Source organism: Orcinus orca, chromosome 2, assembly GCF_937001465.1.
Source record: "Orcinus orca chromosome 2, mOrcOrc1.1, whole genome shotgun sequence".
Lineage (NCBI taxonomy): Eukaryota > Metazoa > Chordata > Mammalia > Artiodactyla > Delphinidae > Orcinus > Orcinus orca.
In genome coordinates, this window is record NC_064560.1 from 101,546,320 (window position 1) to 101,572,818 (window position 26,499).

Below are 26,499 nucleotides of genomic sequence, written 5' to 3' on the forward strand. Positions count from 1 at the left end.
GTGTGTGTGTGTGTGTGTGTGTGTGTGTGTGTGTGTGTATATATATATATAAAAATTTTTTTTTCTCTTACACCCTGAACATGGATCCAGAATGCTGAATTCTCTTATTTGTTTGAATTATTTGCCCACAAATTCTCTTGCAGTTTTCTATGTAAATAATCCTATAGTCTGCAAATAAGGACAATTAGTTTCTGCCATTGGGGTGTAAATAGAAGTCATATACACAAATTCCAGTCATATCCCTAAAGGGGAAACATAACCACTTTCCCCTTCTCTCCTTCCTGCCACCTGGAATGCAGATGTGATGACTAGAATTGGAGCAATCATATTGGACTTGAAGCGATCTTAAGGAATAAAGATCACACAAAACATAACAAAATGATAGTAAGAACTTGGCTCTGGACTACCCAACCAGTCTTTTACATGTAAGGGAAATAAAAAAAAATTTAGATAGTTCAGAGTTTTCTGCCACTCAAACCCAGTCCAATCTTACAACACTATCAGGATAATGAGTGATAAATTCCCAGTTTGCCATTGGTTTTTATTTTTTTCATAAATTGTGTTTTTATAAATTGCTGATCTGTATTAAAGAGATAAATTATATTGATAGATTTTTAATGTTCACCCATCCTTGGGATTCTGTCATGATATGTTTTTAGAGTTTGCAGAGGTCCAAACATTTTATTTCTTACTCTTCCCAAGGTTTTAATATGAAAAAAATTTAAACATACAGAAAAGTTGGTCTGTACAGTGAACACCCATATATCCACTACCCAGGTTCTACAGTTAACATTTTATTATGTTATATTTGCTTTGTGTCTTATTTATTATGATATGTTTTAAAGGCTTTGCTTAATTCATTTAGCTAATATTTTCAAGTATTTGTTTACATGTGTTCAATGGTGAGGATAGCCAGTATTTTCTTTTCTTATGCTGTCTTTGTCCAGTTTGGGTATCAAGAATATACTTATCGGGCTTCCCTGGTGGCGCAGTGGTTGAGAGTCCGCCTGCCAATGCAGAGGATACGGGTTCGTGCCCCGGTCCGGGAAAATCCCACATGCCGCGGGGCTGCTGGGCCCGTGAGCCACGGCCACTGAGCCTGCACGTCTGGAGCCTGTGCTCCGCAACGCGAGAGGCCACAACAGGGAGAGGCCCGCGTACCGCAAAAAAAAAAAAAAAAAAAAATATATATATATATATATATATATATATATATACACACTTATCTCATAAAATGGAGTAAGGAGCTCTTCTATTTTTGTCTTCATTGAAAAAGTCTGACCAATACAGGAAATAATCTTTGAAGATTTGGTAAGACTCACCTCTTTGGGTAAGTACTTGGTTGGCATGGTGCTTTTTTAATGGGTATATATATTATTTTAAATTTTTGGCTGCGTTGGGTCTTTGTTGCTGCGTGCAGGCTTTCTCTAGTTGTGGTGAGCGGGGGCTACTCCGTTGCGGTGCACCGGCTTCTCATTGCGGTGGCTTCTCTTGTTGCAGAGCACGGCTTCAGTAGTTGTGGCTCACGGGCTGTAGAGCGCAGGCTCAGCAGTTGTGGTGCACGGGCTTAGTTGCTCCGCAGCATGTGGGATCTTCCCGGACCAGGGATCAAACCCGTGTTGCCTGTAGTGGCAGGCGGATACTTAACCACTGCGCCACCAGGGAAGTCCAGTAATGGGTATAATTTTTTTTAATTACAGATTCAATTCACTTAATGGTTATACGTAAATATATAGATAGACCTTTGTTTTTCAAGTCAGTTTTAGTGATTTATTTATTTCTAGAGAACTGTTTCATTAAATTGTCAATTTTTTTAGTCTAATGATATTCATTGTATTCTCTAGTGCTTTTAAAAACCTTGACTCTATTTATAGAGTCATTTTCCTACATTCTTCTCTTTTTCTCTCAATCAATCTTACTAGGTTTGTCTATTTTATTAGTCTTCTGAAAGAACTAGGATCTATCGATTCCTCATTGATTTTTCCCCTTTCCATCTATTTCTCTTTTTTTGTTATTATTTCTTTCCTTCTACTTTCTCCGTTCTGATTGACCTTCCTCTATATGTTTCCTTCTCTTCTATTATATGCATTTGAAGCTCTAAATTTTCTTCTAAATACCATTTAAACTGCATACCACACATTTTAGTACTAGTGTTTTCATTGTCTGAGCAGTACTAAACATTTGGTGATTTCTATTAGTTTTTCTCCCTTTATAATTATTCAGAAATTTCTAAAATGAATAGGGCAGTATAACTATTCTATTGATTTCTAATTTTATTACATTATTGTTAGAGAACATGTTTTATGTGATTGTGAGTCACTGATATTTGTTTGAAATTTTCTTTTTGACAAAGTTTTTTTCCAAAGGCAATTCAGTGGATAGTCTTTTCTTTTTTTATATATTTTTGTTGAAATATAGTTGATTTACAATGTTGTATTAGTTTCAGGTGTAAAGTGATTCAGTTATATGTATATACAAATATATATATATAAAATATATATATATTCTTTTTTAGATTCTTTTCCATTATAGGTTATTACAAGATATTTAGTATAGTTCCCTGTGTTGTACAGTAGGTCCTGTTGGTTATCTATTTTATATATATTCGTGTGTATATTATAATTCCAAACTCCTAATTTATCCCTCCCCCATCCTTTCCCCTTTGGTAATGACATAGTCAGTTTTTAAAAAATATTTCATGTGTGCTAGAATGAATATGTTTCTTGTAATTTGGAGTATGGGATTACTGACATAATTTATGTCTTCTACAAATATGATTATAGCTTTATACACGCATACATATATATATATTTGAGGTTCAAAATTACTGTTTCTTTGATGTGAATTATTCTACTTATCCTTGTATTCTGTTTGCCTTAAAGTTTAAAAAATTTGATATCAATATTATACTAATTTAATTTTTATTAATATTTTCCTAGTACATTTTATCCATCTGTTTACATAATGACCTCTCTGTCATCATGTTTTAGGTGTGTCTCTTATATGCAGTACCAGGTTGAATTTTCAAAAATCCTTCTGAGAATCTCTGTCTTTTAGTAGGTAAGTTCAAAATATTAATATTTATATGTACTTTTGTTATTGACCTATTTGGACTTATTTCTACCATTCAAATTGTGTTTTCTATTTACCATTATCTAACTTAGATTCTTGTGTTTCTTCTCTAGTTTATATTAGGTTGATCTAGTTTTAAAAACTTATTCTCCCCTTTCCTCTCTCCTGAAAGTTTGCTATCTGTCTAAGGTTAGATTTAAAATTAAAAAGTGCCCTGTGAGAAATTAAAACCCCAGACTCTCATACTACTTTCCCAAGCTAGGGGGTTGGACTTCTCTACTTTTGTTTTCATGGCAGGGGTAGCTCTTCAAGGGTCTTTCTTAATCCAAGGATATCTCTTGGGTCCCCAGAGTCTGTCTCAGGGAGCTCAGGGTGATCCTTTATGCAGCTTCTGAACTTGAACCTTGAAGAAGGTGACCAAGAGCCTGGGCTGGGCACAGGGCCAGGCCTTCTCTGCCCAAAGCTGGGGGTAGGTATGAGAGACAAGAGTGCCTGAAGAAAACCCTGAACAAGAACTCTTTGGACCATCAAATGAATCAGAGGGTCAACTCAGACTGAACCCACTGTGGCTTTGTTATCTCTCTTTATTCTGTAGCCTCTTTTTTTCCTTTTGAGCCTAGCTATTTATTAAAAAATTATTTTCATTGCATATTAAGCAGCGTTTCCATGTGTAGGTACCAATCTGCTACACTCTAAAAAGCTGTGGGAGTTCATTGACTTATCTTACAGAATGTTTACAGGTTTCAAGTCTCATCTGCCACCTCAGATCTTGCTGTTTTTACTTTGCTTTCCTCAGTTCCTGCTTAGCCAGCCTACAAGTAGATTCTTCTTCTCTGTCTTGCCCCTTGGCATTGATGATTCATTTTGAAGTTCTGAGTGGCTATTGTTCTGGCCTTCCCTCATATCACCTGTCTCTCAGACTGAGGAGGTAAGCCTTCCCCCGTGCACAAGCTCCTGGATACCATGCTCTGTTTGTGTCCACAGTCTAGGTAGGACAACTAGACGTACTTCACTGTGCTGAAGTTCCTGAGTGCACTGCCTTTCCCCTGTCCTCCAGCAGTTTCTGAAATGATGGCCCTGCAGATCTCGGCCTTCCTGGCTGGGCACGCTCCTGGCTTTGATGGAAACATACCCAACTGGAAGCAGCTGGCATGCCCAGGCCTTCCAGCAATGGACTTTCCAGTGTAGCATGTGGAGGCCCTTATTCTCTGTCCCTTCTTTTTGGCTAGGTGGCTCCCTCCAGCCACAGGCACTCCCTGGGCCGTTGTCTGAGTTAACATCTGAGGTTGGCCAGCACAGGCACAGCTGTGGGTCCTGGCATTGCCACTCATGAGGAAATTCCCCAGAGAGCCCACAGGCCTGCCTTGATTTCTCTTTCAGGTGTGATTATCTTGGAACAAAGCCTGCTTCCTAGGTGTGAGCCTATGCAGTTACCCTGGACCCCACACTCAGAAAGGTCAGTACTTGGATTAATACTCTGCTGTTAGTATGAAATTTTAAGTAAACTTGGAAGAAAATTTCAAAATTTTGATTTTGCACTAGGCTCTGCAAACTGTGTAGCCTCTCCTTGGTAGAAACAGAGAACATTACTGATCTTTGGAGAAGTGGGTGGGGCTTATTGACTAACCCAGCTTAGGAGTCCAGGGCAACAACCAGTAGGAGTAATGGTTTTAAAATATTTTTTTAGATGTAGTGCTATATCCTGCAAAACTTATTCTTATGGGAAGCGTCCCTCTAAATAAAGCATTTTAGGGCTTCAGGAAAGTGAGAGGGTACAGTTCTAGAATAGCTGTCTGATAGAACTTTCTGCAGTGATGTTAATGTTCTGTATCTTTGCTGTCCAGTCTAGTGGCCAGTAGCCACATGTGGCTACTGAGAACTTGAGATGTGGCTAATATGACTGAGGACCTGAATTTCTAAATTTTAATTATTTTAAATTTAAAGTTAGATAGCCATATGGGACTACTGGCTACCATATTGGACAGTGTAGATCTAGAACAACAAAGTAACTTCTGACCTTTGGTGCTTTGATTATATTTTTGCATTGATTCTATATCAAGAATTAAAGTTAGGCTTTGTCCAGAAAGGATTTTCTAAATTCAGATTTAAGGCATATCTAGAACTAGATGGGGAAACTGAAATCAGTGTTTCTCATGAGTATGGAGAAGATATCCTTTCCACCTGTGAAAGCTAGCCATGAGGCTCATTGCTGTAGCCTACAAGGGAGTTATTAAATGTACAAATGAATTGCCTAGAGACTGCCCCTTCCAGTTCTAAGAGACTATGGAAGAAATATGGAAGACAAAGAAGAGGCAAGGTTAGGGCGCCAGAGTCTTGGCAAGGAGTGACGGTGAGGAGGTGTGGTGGGAGGTGAGTTGATAGATGAGCTTGAGCCAGTCCTCCTGGGCCTGCATGACCTGGGTGTACGAGTGACCCAGCAAGTCCCATGTGTTCTGATGAGACACAGAGGTCTTGAGAGCACAGAGGTGTGTCAGAGGGCTCTAGTTAAAACAAAGACACAGCTGCGTAGGACATTTGAGAAGGCCAGAACTACAGATCTCAGAGCTAGATAGTATTTCATCTAAAAAACCACACCAGAAAAACTGTACTTCAGTGGTCACCAGTCTAGAGAACAGAAAATCCAGCCTCTCACTATCCACCCATGAAGATCCAGATAATCCCACCTCTGCTGCCATTGGTCATCTAAACTCTTATAGATCCCAAAATATACAGACACAATCTTGAAGGAGAACAAAGAGATGGAGAGAAAATTAGAAAGTCAACATTTTCCCTAAAGAAACTAAAGAGAGTTAACATAAAGGGGTTGTCTGAACTATTGAACTGAACTAAGTTTAACTGAATGGGATAAATGTAGGGTTACTTTCCCTAGTTTTCTATGGATGAGCAGATGAGTTATGGAGAAATAAAGAGGCTGCATTTTCTTTGCACATCTAAGCGCACAGTGAATGAACTTGTGACCCCACTACAAATATGTTTGGCTTCCTGCTAAGCCAGTTTGAACAGCAGTCCTATTCATAAGCTTTAGCAGAGGTGGAATATGTGATAGGGGTTGGGGTGAGGTTGCTAACCTGTTGTATTGAGCCTGGGAGCCAGCATCATGACAGAATTGGCCACTTAACTCATACATACTCTTTCTTCAAAGGCACTAGCCACCTCACACAGGAAGGTCATTTGCGGCTTATCTGGAAGGCAGTTTTTCTCTTATTACCTGCCTGGACATGGAGGAGGTTGTAGATACTCTAGCCTACTAGTCCAAGAGCTTTGAGATCAATGGGAGAGGGCCAGTCTGACAAATTATAGTGTCATTTTGCCTGTGCAGTGCCCTACTCATCTTCTTGTGCTGAATGAATCACATCTGGGATGAAGGAGGCCAGATCTACTTGGACAAAATCCTAATGAACTTATCTGGGTCTAACATCCCATCAATCCCTTGTCCATACAGTCCTCTGTGGGCTACAACACCACCTTGCAGGCCAACTCTGAAAAGTACATGTCCAGAAAAATGGAAGAATTCTTGGACTGTATTCTGTAAAGCCAAGATATCTGCATTATGCTTCAAGTGTTTATGGTCCTAGAGTTAGAATCCCCATGGCTCAGCAAATATATTTAGCAATTCCTGGAATTTACTACAAAATTCATTACACCTTTCTTCTTCTTGGCTGTTGTAGTAACTGACATTCTCCAAAGGAGAGGAGAGATTTTGTTTGTTTGTTTGTTTTGTTTTAATTTTGGTGCTCAGAGGCAGATGCCACCTTCCAATAAGCCTTGTTTAATTTTTCCAACTTTCCCCTAACCTACCTGACCTAGCCCAACCCACATGAATATCTCCAGCCATACAGATGGGAGACATTAGACCCCAGGAGGACTCAAATTCAGCTCTATGCCTCCACATCTTGAGTTTTCCTTCTTTGGAAAATTGGCTTTTGGGAAAATTCAATTACCTATCCTCCTTGGGAACAAAACTCATTTGTCAAAGAGGCTAGAGGGGCTAAGTTAGATTCAGAAACTCAGTTTGCATCAAGGTCACCTTTTTCAAGCACTTTGGGTTTACCATTTCACACCCTGTCCTGGAAGCCGTAGAACCATGAGGGAAGACTCATCACCAGTCTTGGAAATCATCTGGATGGGACATCTAAGGACATCCAGTCCTAGCTAATAGATAATCAGGCATAGACAGGGCCCACACAATTGGATTTTTATTGTCTCTAAGTGTAAGAGGAATAAAATGGTTTAAGTTTTTATCCTGAGCTACTGGACTGTCTTGGTCCATTCTAGCTACTCTAACAAAATACCACAGACTGGTATCTTATACAACAGAAATTTATTGCTCACAGTTCTAGACCCTGAAAGTATGAGATCATGGTGCCAGCACGGTCACCTTCTAGTGAGAGCCTCTTTCTGGTTCATAGCCAGTGCCTTCTCACTGTATCCTCATGTGGTAGAAGAGGTTAGGGATCTCTCTGGACCTCTTTTATAAAGGCACTAAACCCATTCATGAGCGTTCTGTCCTCAAGACCTAAATACCTCCTAACAGGCCACACCTGCTAATACCATCACCTTTGCGGTTTAGAATTTGACACATAAGATCAAGTTCTACTTTAAAATGTTCAACTTGAAATGCTTACTAGACAACTAATGGAAATGTCAGGTAAGTAACAGGATGTTTAAGTCTGGAGCTCAGGGGAAATGCCAGTGCTGAAGAATATGTAGATCTGGGAGTTACTGACAAGGAAATAGAAATGAAAGCCATGGACTAGATAAAGTCTCCTCTAAAATGAGTGAATGTATTTAAGAACAGAAGTGGCTTAAACAAATTTAAAAATTGGGAATAAAAGGAAGAAGCCAGTCAGGGATGTAGGAGGAAGACTGAGATGGTATGTTGACCGAGAAACCAAGTGGTTGACTGAGTCAAATGCTGCTGAGAGGTCAAGTGAGAGGAGGACTGGGGATTGTTCAGAGGATTTGGAGAGATGGAGCTCATTGGTGATCCTGAGAAGAATATCATCTGCACTAGAGTTGTAGCAAAGAAAACATGACTGGAGAAGACTGAAAAGAGACTATGAAGTGAGGAAGTGGACACGTTGAGTATTGACAACTCATTTTAGAAAAGGTGATGCAAGGGTACCTGAGAAGCATGTGTGGGAGTTGGAGGAGGGCATAGATTTTAGGGAGGACAGATTTATTTTAACATAGGAGATATTATAGCATGTTTATATGCTGATGGGAATGTTCTAATAGAAAGGGGAAATATGGAAATGCTGGAGAGAGTGGATGATGGAAAGCCTTTGAATAGGTAAGAGGGGATCCAGGGCTTAAGTTGTGAGTCTAAGAGGACCTACACTACAGGACAGTTCTTCTGTCATAAAAGGAGAAAAGGCAAAAATTAGTAAATGTGTTGATGGGAAACTGTCACAGCTGTCTTCTGGTTGCTCCTACTTTGTTAGTAAAAGTAGAGATGATGTCTGTTTCCACCAGTTCCCACTAGCCCAGCTTACTCAGACCCTGCTCTCAACCACAGATCGCCATCAATTTACCATGACAACTGAGTTGGAAGAATCCACTTATCACTCACAGACACAGAAAACAAACTTATGGTTACCTAAGGGGAAAGGGGGTTGGGGGGAGGGGTAAATTAGGAAACTGGGATTAACATATACACACTATTATATATAAAATAGATAACCAACAAGGACCTACTTTTTAGCATAGGAAACTATACCCCATCTTATGTAATAACCTATAAGAGAAAAGAATCTGAAAAGAACATTTTATACATATATATACACATACATATATACATATATATACATATATATATAAACTGAATCACTGTGCTGTACACCTGATACATGATATTGTAAATCAACTATACTTCAATAAAAAATTTAAAAAAAAGAAGAACCCACTTATCTTATGAAAGATTCTGGATTCCCATCAGTGTCACAGCCAGCTCTGGTGTTTTGTCCATTAGAAAGGATACCAGTTAGACAAGCAAATACATGAAATTGCTCCATTTGAACTCAGAATCCACCTGAGCATGTTAAGGCTTTTCAGCTCCCCAAACTGGACAATACAACCTAGTGGAGTGTGAGGTGGAGGAGGAATAAGCCATGGTCAAAACGTTCACCACTGACAGGCTGAGGTTGCTGGCACCCTATAAAAAATCAAGAAAACAACCTTAAATGTTTTAAGTGCCTAACTTGCTTGTTTTCAGTGGTTTTCCCAGTTTGTCCTTATATTTGGATACTTTGGAATTAAGTGTTTTTTAATTCAGCCTCTCCCTAAGTTGCTTCCTCTTGAATCTCCACCTCTTTATCTCCAGTGAGCCTCAGCCATATCCTAGGCTCCCAGCTACCGTATCTCCTCCCTGCCTGGTCCCTGCTTCTTAGGGAGGAAGGTCCTTACACAAATGTGAGAACATGTAAAATAGATTTTAAAAGAATTAACTAATGTCACCATAAGCTGTCACTGATTAATCAAAGCAGCAGCAGCAATAGAAGAGCTTTCTGAGCAAGATTTTGCCATTTAATCTTTTTCATCCATCTTTAGCTCTGAAGGAGAAAAAAAAAAAAAAGAAGAAGCCGTCTAAAAGAACAACACATTCTCCCCTGTGAAAATGAATGAAAGTGCAGATGAATTAGGATTTAGAGAAGATGAGGCTAAGGAAGGTTGCTTCCCCATGGAAGACCACACACACACAGACACACACAGACACAGACACAGACACACACACACACACACACACGCTTTGGTCACTACTACACATAGCAACTTAGCAACTACATTTATTGCAGCTTACAGATGAATGAATAGCAAATTTAAATGTCTTTTTGGCCAGTAAGAATTTTGTAGCAAAATAAAGAGGCCTATTAATATAAAAAAGAAAACATGCACAATTGTGCACAAATATCTTAATTTTGTCATCGAACTTTCTTCAGCCACACATTTGTGGAGAGGTGATTGGGCCTTGTAGTTGAATTAAAATATCTAAGTAAACGTACTTCTAACTAAATAAGAGTCAGGATGAATATTTATTTTCCTACATGATATGTGACTAAATAAATGAGGCTCCTTTTTTTTTTTTTTAAACAACTCTTAAATTGAAAGCCAGATATCTAGTTCGTCTTATGCAATGACTCAGAATGATTTGGGAACTTCTTGTTTGGAAGTACCTTCAGAGTTTTTTACAAGTAGGGTGACCAAACATCTCAGTTTGTCCAGGACTGATTCTTAAGATTCTGAGTATACTCTCTGAGGCTGGGTTAGAGTCCCAGGATTCTTTGGTTGAAAGGTATCTGTTTGAGCAAGCATCTTCCTGGGTGGAAGTCTTTTTACATCTTGTTGACTAGGGATATAGTCCCTGACCCTTGAATGGGAAATTCCTGGCTCTTTTGGAGGCCTCTAGCCTAAAAACTGGGTTAAAGTCCCAGGTTTCTTTGTTTACACGTTACCATTAGTTAAGAATACAGGAACTTCTCAGTAGACTGAAACCCCCTTCTCATGCCGCTGCTGACTGTAAGCTCCACCACTATGGCACTAACTCTGTCCATTTCCTTTCTTGTTGGAATGATTTTACTAAGGATAATTTGGAACTTCAATGACCTCCCCAAACTGGTTCCTTTAAGACCTTTCCCTTACAATTGCTTCTGTTCCTCCTTCCTTCTTTTACTACCTTCAATCTTCCCTTCAGCTACCTTGAATCCTTTGATATCACTGCCTTCCCTCCCTCCTCCATCTCTCCGTCCACTCCTGCAAGACTGCCTTCCCACTTCAGCCCCCCCATTTTCATACAGTCACTTGAACTTTAGGTCCCCTGTCTCCCACTGGGGACTCTCAAGAGACTCAGGGACCCTCAAAAAGAAACTACATATCAGGGTAAAAGAATATCTCATAAGCCTCCTCCACAAATATTGGTAAAAAGCGTTAGCCCTCATATTGAGCAGGTAAGCTTAACTTGTTCCATCTGTAAGAAATACAATTGGGGTAAAAATATAAAGTGGAGCAAAGACAAGAGCCAACTATTTTATATAAACCACTGAGTTTTATATTACTAAGTTTACCTGACTCATGGCTAAAATTTTAGAAGGAAAGCTCTAAGGTCTATATTTACATCTGTCTGTATGTTTATGTATGCATGTTTGTATATGTATGTTTTATATATATATATATGTGATATTTTTCTACTTCTAGATGGTATTACCAAAGTAATTTATAAAATCACATAAAAGAGCTCTATTCTGATTGGCTTAGAGATAAGTAAGTGATTATATAAATTAAATATTTCTTAAATTCCCAGAAATATAGAAACTAACCCAAATGCTTTTCAAGTTTATGCAATTTGGAAAAATCTTAGATAAATAAGACTAGTTTAATATCATTGGTTTAATAAGAACAGCTATGTCTTCTGAGTTATCAACATTAAGTATAACAACAGTATATATTTTGCATTTAACTCTTTTTAGGTATCTTTGCTTTTGTGATTTTTTTTTGATACTTGTCTAACATGCATGTACTGTGAAAATAGTTAACAGGGAAATAGCTTGAGATGATGTCCTGCTTTGTTTAATGTTATAACGTATGTCCCTAAAAATAGTTTCCAAAATCTTTGTGGTAACTTGGAACCTTAGAGTTGTACTAAGTTAAGTAATAGATATTCTTTGAATATCTATATCACTTTCTAAGTGAGGAGAAACTACTAAACCTTAAATTACTAAGCACAAGTTTATCTACTTTTGGCTTCTTATTTTTGTATGGTACAGAGAGGCTAAATATATTTAAGTCTGTTAATAAACATCTTTTTGACACGTTGAAAAATTGTATTATCAGAAAACATATACCTATAAAAATTGAGATGGTATATTCGTAAAATTTGCTAGTCTGCTGCAGAATGCTGGTATAAGACACAATTCACAATTGTTTACTTTGTATTTTCTTTGTTTAAAAAAGGCTACTGATTGTTAAAAATTGTAATCAATGTATGTAAATGAAACTACTAGAAACAATAAGGGTCAAGGGAAACAACTTTGTATGAAAAGTATGCAAGGAAAGTAGATTGTATTTTTGATAAGGAAAAGTATTCAAGGTATGTAGGATAGGTTTTTGTTACTGGAATAAGATAGTAATTATGCCCTAAAGTGAAAGAGGAAAATATAGGACAAAAACTGAATGGATATTAAAAAGTTGTAGAAGGTTTGCAGGAAAGGAATTTTGGAAAAGGAATCTTATCTCATGTGGTCAAAGTTGGTTAAGACTGGATAGATTTATTTATAGGGTTTTTTTAAAAAAAAACAAAACGAACTTTAGTATCAAAAGTACACTGATGCATAGCTAGAATTTGGTTTTCTCTCTGTTGAAATAACAAAGTTTTTTTTTTTTGATTTTTGGTCGCTCTTAAGAGATTGTAAAAGGTTTTTCTTTACCTTTTAAGTAATCCCCCTAGGAAACAAAGATATGGTGTCGTATCAGAATAATTAACTATGCTTTATGTTAACCTTTATCGTGTCCTTAATTATTTAAGAGAACCAAATCTTCTTACTTTTAAAAGAGCTAACTCTTTTTTTTAAAAAAATAGTCCTGTTATCTCCTCTATTTACTTTTGAATTCTTTTATCATCATTTTGGTTAAATAGGTAGCTAAGTAACCATAACCTGGGATTGTATTTAGCCAAATATTCAAACCTTTTGACATTTTGGACAATTTTGCCTTCTCAGAATCAAATCCTAAGTGAAAGTTTGATTTTGAACTGACCCTGAGATTTCTCAGATGGCTTTTGGAAAATCTGAAAGGATTTTTTCTTTCATCTTGTAAAAAGAGAGATGTCAAAAAGCAATTTGTTTTATTTGATTTGTTCTGTTGCACGAAAAGCATTGTCAAATAAGAGATGCTTTAACCTTCTCTAGGTTATATTTGCATGGATAAAATGTTGTTAATGTAAGTATTTAAGATATTGCATGAAATTTGTCAATACCCTCACTGTCTATGATATGTTCTGGTATAATGTTATCAGTCATAATTCCAGTTATTATGTTTTATGCCATAGAAATACCAAATTCCCTTATCAATTGCATCATTTTTGTAGTGAACTGTTATCAGAGCTTTAACCACGGCCATTTTAAGTTTTTGTCAGCAACAGATAGTTTTTGTTTTACTCTGATTCTTCTCTGAAAGCATTGGCAATCGGCTATAGGCCAGAGTGCTTCATCTTCAGCAAGAAGGGATTGTCTCTGAGACCCATGGAAAGGACTGGCTATGACAGGTCTCTGAGATACAGGCTTTTGATGGCATTGTTTAAATAACTTTGAGACCATACCATTCAACTAAGAAAGGATTTCCAGAACTCAAGTAAAGAATCTGATGGGTGCATAAAACTGCTAACCCAAGACCAAGCAGAATGAGAACTGATTGCATGAGACTGAATGAACTGATGGAGGATGATTATAGCCTTTGTTTGGAATATTGCTGCTGGATTTAAGGAACCTCTTTCCCTTTTCTCTTAAGTTATCACTCACAACAATTTAGAAGATAATACTTTTATAAACAGAAGTGAAACATTTATCTTTTTCCCTGCCTGATCCCTCCAGACTTCAGAAACTCTTATTGAGAATTCTCATTTTAATGGCAATATAATTATTTGCCTAAGTTCAGTAAGAGTCTGTCCTCCTTGAACAGAATTTACTTGGAAACATTGGTTATATAACAAAGGCTTTTACTGGAATGTCATATTTGAGAATATTGTACCTAGAATCATATACAAACAGATAATTTTAAGGAACTCAGGCTGACTTTATGGAGCCAATGCTTACAAAGCTCTTTTGAGAAAACTGGGCTGGTAGCTAGTTTGCAGGGTTCCAAGCCTTACAGATGAATAAGGAAGGTTGCTTCCTGGCAAGCCCAGGAAGCTTAGGATATTTTGGGGACCTAGAGAAAAGAGAAGTTTACCCAAATCTATAGGTTCTACAGGTAATACCCGGTGGCAAGTTCTTGGCTTGGCTTCCTACCCTTGAAAGGCTTTTAAAAATCTAATTTGAGATTACTTTTGAAGAGTTCCAGCAAAGCAAACTTTCAAAGGTCTTTGTGGTCAATTACTGTTGTTGCTGCACTTATGTAAATAATAGACCAAATCTAATGAGACCAGACTTAAGAATAATGAAAAAAAGCATGGGTGTAAAGAGAAATTTTATGTCAGTGGAAAACTATAGCATACCCTTGTGGGTTCTGACTCTAGTCCTGTTCATTATCTTTCAGGTTTTGTTATCTACTTGTAAATTGGACTGAATCCTGCCACCTTGCACATTTTGTCAGTCCTTACCAAATTCTAGATTCTTATAGTTTCCTCCAGTCTCTGGCTGCAACTCTTCAAATTAACGTTTCCAAATGTTCTCCCACTTTCCCAACTTGGTGTCACTGAGAACCAAAAACCTGTTTGCCCAGTTCCTTACTGGAACTCTAGGTTGTCTCGCAAGCTGAAATTGGATGACAGGCAACCTTCATGCCTGGAGCTGCTGCTGTGTAGGCCACTCAGGAAGTTTACTGAAAGTTCCACATCTTCCATGCTCTGCTCTGGGAAATAATCATGACTGTGACACTGATTTCTGTGCCATCACCAAAGATATTCAAACTGGAAACCAGGAAGTTTGTCAGGTTGCCACTATTGTTCTCACTATACCATCTAAAGACGCTTCAAGCCCAACGTTTAGAAATCTTCTCAACTGGCTTCCCTCTGGACTCAGAAACTGGTTTTATAGTTTGTTCCAACCTTTAAATCTTTGCTTTTCTTTTTATTTTCATAGAAATTCCCCTTATTAAATGCCTGATGATTTACACTATCCAGCAAATATACTCTACTACCAAGTCCCAACAGATGGTTCAGTTTGTTCTTAATGAACAAAAGGAGACTGAACGAGTAATGGACTTATATTGTTCAGAGAAAAAAGAAAATTGTTTCTTCTTTCCCTGAACAAGAAGAGGGGCTGACAAACTCTCAGGCCATCGTCACAGCCTTGTCTTGTCTTTGCCATGTGTAGTCCAGTTTTAACAAGAATGCTGCTGAATAAGTTTAGTCAAGGTCCCCCCCACTCTTACTATCTGATCCCTTTCAATACATGGTCAGGTCCCTCACCCCTCACATTTGATGTATGAGTCCTTCACCTGCCTTTTGCAGGAAACCCGTGAAAAAGTCATCCCTTTATTCTTGATGTCTCCTCTTAGTAATTTTCAATCCACTGACCCCCTCACTTTGCTCGTTGACTGTAATTTGCCACTTGTCCTGTTGTATTGGGAGTTGAGCCCTGTCTCTCTCTCCTGTTGCAATAGAGTCAGCTCCTAGTACAATAGTCTTGAATAAAGTCTTCTTTGCTGTTTTAACATGTGTCAAAATAATTTTTTTCTTTAACAGACACATCAGGCAAAAGGGGTTTCTTAAATCAGTAAATAAGCCACAAGAAACATTAGAATCAGCATCTCCTCTTTACAGGTCATTTTGTCCTATCTCCCACCCAGTTTTGGAATCCCTCAAACCTCAACTTGTAGCTCAGCATATTATCCCTTCCCCTTACTTTTGGCTGCTTAACACATTTCATGGTAATCACTAATTCATCACATGGAACTGAATAAGAACCATTTAACATGATTATCTTCTCCATTAAAGCTGTCATCATAATTAGAGCTGCAGTGAACTGTTTGCCAGGATTATAACTTCTGCCAAGAAAAACTTGGGTGTCATTTTAGAAAAATTCTTAGGTGGGGGAGGAGATCAGGACCATCTGTGTCGGGATCCAAAGTGGAATAATGAGAAATAAAGCCCCTCTCCCCTGCTATCTACCAAACTCTGCCCAGCCCTCCAACTGGACCTTGCCAAAGACTTTAGAATGAATCAGCTTTCAAGGTAGTCTGAGGAGCACACCCTCTCAGGGAATGAGCCTTGGAAAAGTCATGTTTAAGAAGAGAAAAAAGGGGCTTCCCCGGTGGTGCAGTGGTTAAGAATCTGCCTGCCAATGCAGGCGGCACAGGTTCGAGCCCTGGTCGGGGAAGATCCCACATGCTGCGCAGCAGTTAAGCCCGTGCACCACAACTACTGAGCTTGTGCTCTAGAGCCCACGAGCCACAACTACTGAGCCCCTGTGCCACAGCCACTGAAGCCTGCGCGCCTAGAGCCTGTGCTCCACAGCAAGAGAAGCCACTGCAATGAGAAGCCCGTGCACCGCAACGAAGAGTAGCCCCTGCTTGCTTCAACTAGAGAAAGCCCGCGCGCAGCAACGAAGACCCAATGCAGCCAAAAATAAATAAATACATTTATTTAAAAAAAATGAAGAGAAAAAAGGCAGCAGCAATAGGCCTTCATGCATAACGCTTCCTAAAAGTTGTTCCACATGGTTTTGTTTGCCACCCCATGGTTTCCAGGGCAACCACCTAAGCCAAGACGGAAGAGAAGGAGACATGAGGCTACAATGGGACCACCCACTGCAATTGTCATTTCATTCTGACGGCAAGAACCTTTATGTCGATTCAAAGTGTTTGTCAGGCCTCTTGCTGTGAATCCCTGGAATAACATTTTGCCCGGATGGAAGTGTGTCACAGGCTGCTGCTCCCACATCCCCCCATACTGAGGTGTTTTTAAGTGGAACCAAATATCCCAGGGGAATTTTCTCTGCACTACTAGCATTGTCACACATTTTTGGGTTACACACTGTAAATTATAGATAAAATACATTATGTTAATTTCTCCTGCATATCTTCTAGTTATTTTTAGGAAAAGCGTCTTTGCAATTCAGCTTCTCAGGTAAATGTTTCACATGAAGAGAAAAATGACACCAAGGCATAAGGATGCTCAAGGCTGAGACTGAAGCCACATCATAGTTTGGCACTTTGCAATGAGCATGTGTCCAGCATGGATTTTAGTTGCAGATGGTGGAAGAAGTTCTTTACCAGGCATCATTAGACTTGGGTGTGCCTTCTGTCTCTGCAACTTTTTGGATATGTGACTTTGAAGGAATTTATTTCATTTCTGTAAGTCTTCGTTTCATCACCTATGAAATGAGAAATGTTCAGCGAGACCTCTCAGGTGCTTCTACTTCTCACACTCTGCTAAACTGGGGGAAATGCCCTCAAATCTCATAAAGCACATTATATTGAGTGTCTTTAAAAAGAATGAATGAGGTCAACCTGTGAACGTTAAAATATTCAGCAGCACCGAAACCCTTCAAACTTTATGATCTCTTACTGCACTGGGGTTGTTGATTTTTCACTTGCTGTGCTGGATATCTCCCATTTGCTCCTCAGATCAACTGCCCATTGTTCTCCACCCTGGGAGGTTGTCCTGCAAAGACTACAACACAGGGTCTTGTCCTCTGACTTCTAGGTGGGTTCAGCCACTGGGCAGGCGATTGAAAGGAGGGCAGAGTGTGAGGTTTTGCCCCCTCCATTCTCCCTGCCTGTGAGAGGTTGCCGTGAACTAGCTGCATCCCTCACCAAAGGTCACAGCTCCTGGAAGGCACCCTCTCTACATCACTGTCTCCAGTTTTCCATAATGGCTCTTAGTCAGTTCGGGCTGTGATAACAAAGTGCCATAGACTGGGTGGCTTATAAACAATATAAATTTTTTTTTTTTTTTTTGCGGTACGCGGGCCTCTCACTGTTGCGGCCTCTCCTGTTGCGGAGCACAGGCTCCGGACACGCAGGCTCAGCGGCCATGACTCACGGGCCCAGCCGCTCCGCGGCATGTGGGATCTTCCCGGACCGGGGCACGAACCTGTGTCCCCTGCATCGGCAGGTGGACTCTCAACCACTGCGCCACCAGGGAAGCCCTAAACAATATAAATTTATTTCTCACATTTTAAGGGCTGGAAGTTAGATCAGGGTGTATGTTGATTCCATGTCTGATGAGAGCCCACTTTCTGATTATAGACTGCCGACTTTTTGCTGTATGCTCATGTGATGGAAAAAGGGCTTAGAGAGGTCTCTGTGGTCTCTTTTATTAGGGTGCCAATCCCATTCATGGGGGCTCCACCCTCATGATCTAATTACCTCCCAAAGGGCCCACCTGCTAATACAATCACGCTGGGGGTTGGAATTTCAACATATGAATTTTTGGGAGACATAAACAGTTCATAACAGGCTCCTTCTTGCTACTTCAGGTCTAGGGGTACTGCATAACCCCTCTGGTTCTCTATGCTCTGTGCATATCTTTAAAAATTGGTCTTTATTCAAGTCTCCCCAAATGATGCAGTTTGAATGAGCCATCTATTGCTTGTCTGTACCCTGACTGATACACTCAGTTTCTTGAGATACAAATGTGGCAAGATTGGAAAGGCCATGGTACTTATTATTTCTATGTATCAATTTTCCTCGAATATATACTTTTCCCCCTTAATTGTGACTCAGAAAATATAAGAATCTCTATGCAGTGCTGCTTGGTAATATAGTACTTGATCTCTGTACATGCTTGTATTAGACAGGAGTCAGAAGCAAATAGAAACCAGCCTAGTGGTTTAAGCAGGAAAGGATTAGATGCGGGGAATCAGATGCTCACAGTTAGAAGGGATGAGGAGTGGGCTCTAGGCTGGGCCTCCAGGGATGACTTCCCGAATACCACCCAGAGCTGACCTGTTTGTTTAGAGAACTATCTCTGCAACAGTCTGGAAGCTGGGGAATCAAGAAGCCTGTGTGCCACCTGCCAGCTCCAAGATAACACTACTTTTGCCATAATTCAGGAATCAGAAAGTTGTAACCCCAATTGTTGGCCCCAAACCATATGTACCTGATTTGTACCATCAGAATGAAGGCCTTCCTTCCTTCCTACTTGACTCAGTTCTAAATTTGCTTTTCACACGTGTGTCTAATCTGCGGAACCTAAATCATATTCCTAGTTGCAAATGAGTCTGGGAAATGTCATTTTTAGCTTTTCAGCCTCTGTAGTATGGGCAGGCACACTAGAAGGAGATTGGGATGAATTCTGAGCAAGTCAACCTATCTGTCACAAGATTATTTCTGAAAGCATGTTTCAAGTAGCATACGAAAAAACATGAACTTTGGAGATTAAAAAAAAAAAAGAGAGAGACTAGAACTCGAATCTCTGCTCTAGGATTTACTAGCTGTGTGACCTTGGGCAGGATGCACTTATTACTGGACCTATTTTGCATCTGTATAATGGGCACAATAATGCCTACCTCACAGAATTGTCATTCGTTTATCCATATAAAAGATTTTTACTGATTGTTATATTAGCACCAGAAGTTTTAGTTGGTGGTGACAAATCTAATTGATTGGTTAAGCAGAAAAGAAATGTATTAAAGGATATTTGGTAGGTCGCAGAATTGCCAGATGGGCTTGAGAGCCAGGTTCAAGGCTGAACTTCCAGGACACCACCACTAGCCTGAGGACACCGCTACTGCCTCCACACCCCACTCCTGGAATTCAGTGCTACATTTTATACTGCCAGCAGGAACTTGACTTTACTGTTGCAGATGCTGCTGCCAGCTCTGTTACCAGAAACTTAACAGTGCCACCTCCGAAGGCCAAGTGGCAGTTGTGCTCCTGTCACTGGCAAAAATGGATTCCATGTGGCATTTCTCCCTCAGATTGGTCTCTTCTCAAAGGAAGTTTTACAAGGGTGACAGATGTTGCCTGGGTCACATGCTTGCTTGTGCTCAACTTCAAGGGAGACTAGGGAAGCATGATTTCTGACTTTTAACTTGGGGAGGAAGGAAACTCTCTATCCAAAGGGAGAGTGTTCACAAAGTGCTGAGCCCCAGGCAAATGCCCACTTACTTCCTCCAAATGGCTAAGCAAAAGGGCTCTCATTCTCACTCTGCTTTTCTCTGCCCAAGCACCATTCTCCCCAAAATGGTGGCATGCTGGTTCCTGAGAGCTACAAATTTACATACTATCATCCATGCAGTTCCTGTGTAAAGGCTGTGTCTCTTTCCCAATGATTCCATCAGAAATCTGTGGTTGAATTTATTGTTTTAACTTGGATTGCGTGAGCTTTCCTAAATCATTCACTGAGTGAGGGAGATGGAATAAATTAACACACTAGGTTTGTGTTACATGCCAAGTGAACTGGAGAAGTACAGGTTCAGCCCTTCTAGAACTGTTTGGCTCAAGCACTGGGTAAGAAGTGTTTTATAAGGGAAAATTGGGATGCAGGGCAGGCAAAAACAATTGCTTTCCACTATAATCTTCCTGACAGTTCAATATCCATACACACACTCTTTCTCTAATGCATGCAGTGTCATGTGTTCCCACCCACAATAGTGCAGCTCTTCCACGTACACCTCAAAACTCCCTTCCTACACAGGCTCTATGTCAGTTACTGAATCCAGCTGTAGGGTTTCTCAGCAGTGTGCATTTGATGTTTAATTTCACTAGGCTGAGGTATTCCCAGATAGCTGGTAAAACATTACTTCTGGGCGTATCTGATGAGGATCTCAAGGGTGCCTCTATTTAAAAAGGACTTCTAAGAATCTTATAGGTGCTGTCCCTCGGGAGCCTAATAGGAAGACCAAAGTTAAAGGAGGGCTTATCTCGAGACTTTTGGGTATAGATTTTGTTTAATGGAGTGGATTATAAATTGATTCATGAAAAAATCCACAAAGGTTTTAAAAGAATTATGTCAACTTGGACTGAAAGAGATAGTGATGATACAAAACTGAAAGAGCTCTTTGGATCCCCAAATTTCTGTGGGCAGAAGCAGGCTGGGAAAATTACTCAGCTGCTACTGTGGGCTATTTTCTATGGAAAATGAAGAGGTCAAGAATATGGAGAATAGAGCCAAGAGCCATGGTGAATCATTCCTGGACAGTAGGACTGATCCTTTAATCAAGGAACTGGCAACATATATCCAGCTGGATTTTAGTATTGCTATAGACCAATGACTCCTGTGAACTTCATTTCCCCCCTTTTTGAATGGCAGTGTCCATGGCAGTTAGTTTGCAACCTATCCCATCACTGTGTGTTGGGAATGTGCGGAAGAGCTATTTTGTCTCTTTAGTTCACAGGTCTATGATAAAAAGGAACTATTCCTAGGGTGCTGTATTGGAGGACACATATCCAAGGAGACTTAACTTTACCTACACCTAATCTAAATGACAGTATTTTCCCCTTCCCCCAGGCACCCGCATAGTGCCTGACATATAGAAAATGCTTAGAAGATATTTGGTAAATGATTGCATGAATAAAAGAATATGTTATTCATCCTACTGGAAAAATAGACATCATGATTAGGAAAAATAATTATTAACTGGCATAATGATAGGTGTATAGAATTGAGAGTTCAGAAATAAGCCCATACATTCATGGACAATTGACTTTTGACAAGGGTGCCAAGACAAATCAACAGGGGTAATAAGAACAGTGTCTTCAAGAAATGGTTCTGAGAGGGCTTCCCTGGTGGCACAGTGGTTGAGAGTCCGCCTGCCGATGCAGGGGACACGGGTTCGTGCCCCGGTCCGGGAATATCCCACATGCCGCGGAGCAGCTGGGCCCGTGAGCCATGGCTGCTGAGCCTGTGCGTCTGGAGCCTGTACTCTGCAACGGGAGAGGCCACAATAGTGAGAGGCCCGCATACCGCAAAAAAAAAAAAAAAAAAAAAAGAAAAGAAATGGTTCTGAGAGAACTGGATATCTATTTACAAAAGAATGAAGTTGTACCCCTATCTCATACCATATACAAACATTAACTCAAAATGAACCAAAGACTTAAATGTAAGAGTTAAAACTGTGAAACTTTTGGAAGGAAAGATAGGTATAAGTCTTTGTGACCTTAGAGCAGACAAAGGTGTCTTAGATATGACACCAAAAGCACAAGCAACCAAAGAAAAAAAGAAAAATTGGACTTCATCAAAGTTAAATATTTTTATGCTTTGTAGGACACTATCAGAAAAGTGAAAAGACAACTCCAAGCATTGGAGAAAATATTTGCCCTCCTCCACAAACCTCTTCTACTGTCAATTCTAAATTCCCCTAATGCTTAACTATTACCTCTACTTGTTTCAGTGGCTAACCTGATGGTATGAATAAAACCCACATTCCTGAGGGATCGGAGTCACACATTTGGCTTTGATTACTAGTTCATGAAGGTGACAAAATGTAAAACATATGGGTAATATAAAAGGAGCTTTTAAGGGCTTATATTGTGAGATAAGGCAAGGGTCAGCAATCTATGGCCTATGGGCCAAACTCAGCATACCACATGTTTTTGTAAATAAAGTTTTATTGGAAACAGCCACACTCATTCATTTACGTATTTTCTATGGCTATTTTCATGCAATCACAGTAGAGTTGAGTGGTTGACAGAGAGACCCTATTGCCTGCAAAGCCTAAAATATTTACTATGTGGTCCTTTCCAGAAAAAATTTGATGACCCCTGCTCTAAGGCAATTCTTGTCAATAGGAAGTGGTATGTTAGTGAAATGCTCAGAAGAATATCATTCCAAATGCTCCCTTTACCTTGCCTCTTGGCCTCTTCTTATTAATTCCATACTTTGAGAGACCTCTCAGCTTTCAAAGCATTCAAGATCTGCTGGGAAAATAATTGTGGCAGAGTCTGATAGTTCTCAAGTACACATTCTCCTCTTTTTCACTAAGAGAACAGTTGAAGTTTATCTAGGCATATGGCTGCCAAAAATAAAGATCGCAGTTCTCAGCTTCCTTTGCAGCCAGGCATGGTCATATGACTAAGTTATTGTCAATGAGATGTCACTTCCAGAGACTATCCCTAAAGTAAAGGTTATCCCCCTTGGGTTGTATTTTCTACATCTTGCTGGTAGGAATGTAGATGCAATGACCATGTATCCAGCAGCCACCTTGAACCATGCCTGTGCAGTCATATCCTCGTGTTGATAAAGAAGAAAGCTAGAAGGAACCTGGTCCCTACCAGTTAGACATTTTATGTGAGAGAATAACATCTTGAATGTTAAATGCCCACTGAAACTGGGTTTTCTGTCTCATGCTACACCACCTAATTCTTACAGATACAATATTATAGACAGTAGAATTATGGCTCTCTGAGGGCAGAGAGCTTGTCTGTTTGAGTCATGGCTACATCTCCATCATTTGAAATGATGCTTGGTGCATAGCAGATACTCAATAAATATTTATTGAAAGGAACATATGAGTAAAATATTATAATGAAGGAGAATGAAGAACCAATACAAATTACTGAGAACAGCACTTCCCACATCTAGAGAATTAGTTTTAAATTGTGGTTAAATATACATAACATAAAATTTACCATCTTAGCCATTTAAAACATTATGGTAAAATACACATAACATAAAAATTTCCATCTTAACTATTTTTAAGTGTACAGTTCCTTGGTACTAACTACATTCACATTGCACAACAATCTATAAAACTTTTCTTACCTTGATAGCTAAAACTCTGTACCCATTAAATAATAACACCCCATTCTCCCCTCCCCTCAGCCCCTGGCAACCATTATTCAACTTTCTCTCTCTATGGATTTGACTATTCTGTGTACCTCAGATAAGTGGAATCATACAATCTTTGTCCTTTTTTGACTGGCTTATTTCATTATTAGCATAATGACCTCAAGTTTCATCCATGTTGTATCATATGTTAGAATTGCATTCATTTTTAGGGATGAATGATATTCCCTTGTGTGTGTATACCACATTTTGTTTATCCTTTCATTGTCCACGGATGCTTGGGTGGCTTCCACCTTTTGGCTGCTATTATGTGAGTAATGCTGCTATGAACACAAATATACAGAGAACGTTTTTAAATTTTCAGATTTCTTAGATTTTCTGACTTACTGAGTCAAAATCTTAGAAGTGGGAGAAGAGGAGTGAGGAGCCGTTTGGAAGATGTATTTTAAAATGTTTTTGGGTGATTTCAAATATAGACAGTGTAGTCCTTGGATTGACAGTTGGGAGCCACTGATGCCACACAATAAGTATACTAGTCTAGAAGTACCAGAACCACCCAGAATAATAAGGTTATAAGATGTGAGTTCAGCATGTTGTTTGAGAAGGAAAGACATTTCAGGCTGAAGAAAAAATAAATTGAGAGATATAAGCATTATGACTTTACTTTTCTAGGTGTCCTTAATTATGGAATCATAGCTCATTAATAGTCCAAACTGAGTCATGGTGATATATTTTCATTCAATCATTATTGAAAATAGCAACAACAAAGTATTTTTCCATTAAGTATATAGTAAATTTTGTTATATTTGTGAAACTCTCATTAGAGCAACAATGTTTTCAGCTTAACTTCCCCATGCACACCGAATTGTTTCTCTGGTGTGAAGATGGAACACTAGGAAAGAAAAATTGATACAGAAATAAGACCGCTTAAAACTGAAATTCATCTAAAATTGTCTTTTGACCATGATGAAGGACTGTACAATTTGTAGCATGACAAAATCACTCCAAATTCTTTTTTCCAATAGCTGAGAGAAAATCTGTGTGTTGAGATTTGATACAACATTGAAATGGAATTGCAAACATTTATCAGTTTCTTTGTTGCGACCTTAAACTAGCGGAGGAACTTTGCCAGAAATCCTGCTTTTTCCCAAATCATTGCATCTACTTCTAAATCAATACATTGGTCGTATTCTGCCCCCTTTGGTTGAGTTACATTAAAAACAAATTTATCCTTCAACCTTTCACCCTACCAGGATATCAACTCAGCTATTTAACTTATTCTTTAGATAAAATAGTATGTGTTCTGATATATATGTTTTAAAATTATTTTCACTTTGTAAATTGCTTGGATATAACCAGTAAAATTCCTCCCACCATGGATTTATAATAAATTTTATTAACTTATTTCATTTTGTAAGTGAACAAGTGATATTCACTGTAACTTTCTGCTTCTTTTCAAATACAATTCTAGTTATTTGATAAAGTGTCATGTTAAATGAAACTTATTATGCTAAGTGAATGTCTTCCTCTCATTGACTTCTTTAATTCATTAGTTCATTCAACAACAACAAAAATAATAAAGCACTCAATATGTGTCAGGAACTTCAATCAGTGTGTGGAAAGAGACAGTTTCTCACATGTAGCTTATAGTTAAGTGAGAGAGACAGACTTTCGTGATAGAATCTCACAAATAAATGTACAATTTCTATACTTATAAGCTATAAAACTCAATCGTTATTGTGCTTTGTGAGTGAATAACAAGGATCCAGTCTGATGACTCATGGAAGGGATTTGAGCTGAGAATTAAAGGATAAGTGGGATAAGAAGCATAATATTGGGTGTGTGGGAGGCCAAGAGGGTTTCAGGAAGAGAGAACGACATGAACAGTGGTTAAAGTTTGGCCTCTGTGGCTTGAACTCAGGGAGCAAATGCAAATGTGCTTCAAGTTGTATGAAGGACTTTTGCCTTTGTTTCATGTGCAATGATACATTAGCTTGGATGGATATTAGCTAAGAGTCTTTCAGCTACATGCAATGAGAAACCCAGTCCAACCTGCCTTAAGTCAAAAAAGAAAAAAAAAAAGAGTCATTGGCTTATGTAATAGTGAAGTTCAGAGTTCAGACCCCACCCAAGCACAGTTTTACCCATAGGAGGGTGATGTCTTCATTCCCCAGCTCTTGCTCTCTGGGGTCCCTTGACTTTGCTGTCATCCTTGTGCTAGCTTAATCTTCAGTTTGGTTCCCATCATGGTCACGTGAAACAGTCAATGTCCCTGATTGGGTCTGCTTAAATCACATGCCCACCTTGAGCCAATTCCTTTGGCTAGGGGACTGAAGTACTTTGATTAGTTTAGGTATGGGTTAAGTGCCCTTTGTTAAAACAATCTCTGTGGTGAGGGGAGAGTATGCCAGTTAGGGCATCCATAACTTGGGAGTTGGAGGTAGAGGTGATCCCAAACTACTTAGGGGAGGGGTGGGTTTCTAAAAGAAATTTAGGGGGGTATTACCTTAAGGAAGGTGGAAAGTTTCTAGACAGAAATCAGATGTGCAACAGACTTTTGAAGAGTTTTAAGAAAGATAAGAATAGAGAAAGTAACATAAACGGATCTGCATTCATGCACATACACACACACACACACACACACACACACACACACACACACACACACAAAGATGGCCTTCAGAGTGGAAATGGTTTGGAACGGATTTGAGGGGAGCAAGAAGCCACACAGGGAAGACCAATTAGTAGGTTAGATTAGTAGTCCATTATGATGATAGCTTGGACAGAGGAAGTGGTAGCAGAGCTGGGAATAAGCAGAGAGATTCAAGAGTCATTTAGAAGATAAAATAAATACAATTTGGTGGTTAATTGGATATGGAAGAAGTGAAGGCAAATATATTATTAAAGTTAACCCCCGGGTTTCTGGCTTACACATAAATTGGATAAACGGGAGTGACATTGTACTGATAAGGGTTATTAAAAGAAGACCAGCTTTGGGAGATACAGTCTCAATTTCAGATTAA

At 39.2% G+C, this 26,499-nt stretch overlaps 1 long non-coding RNA gene across 2 annotated transcripts in view; it reads left to right on the plus strand.

Annotated features, from left to right (window-relative positions):
* LOC125963518 (uncharacterized) overlaps positions 1-26,499 on the plus strand; it is a 127,691-nt gene that overhangs the window by 52,265 nt on the left and 48,927 nt on the right. Inside the window, exons 2-3 of one of the 2 annotated variants that reach the window (XR_007475565.1) lie at positions 4,453-4,528; positions 14,338-15,456. This is a non-coding gene — a long non-coding RNA (uncharacterized LOC125963518). Of the gene's footprint in view, positions 1-4,452; positions 4,529-14,337; positions 15,457-26,499 lie in introns of those variants that run through there. The other variant, XR_007475566.1, reaches the window with a different exon arrangement.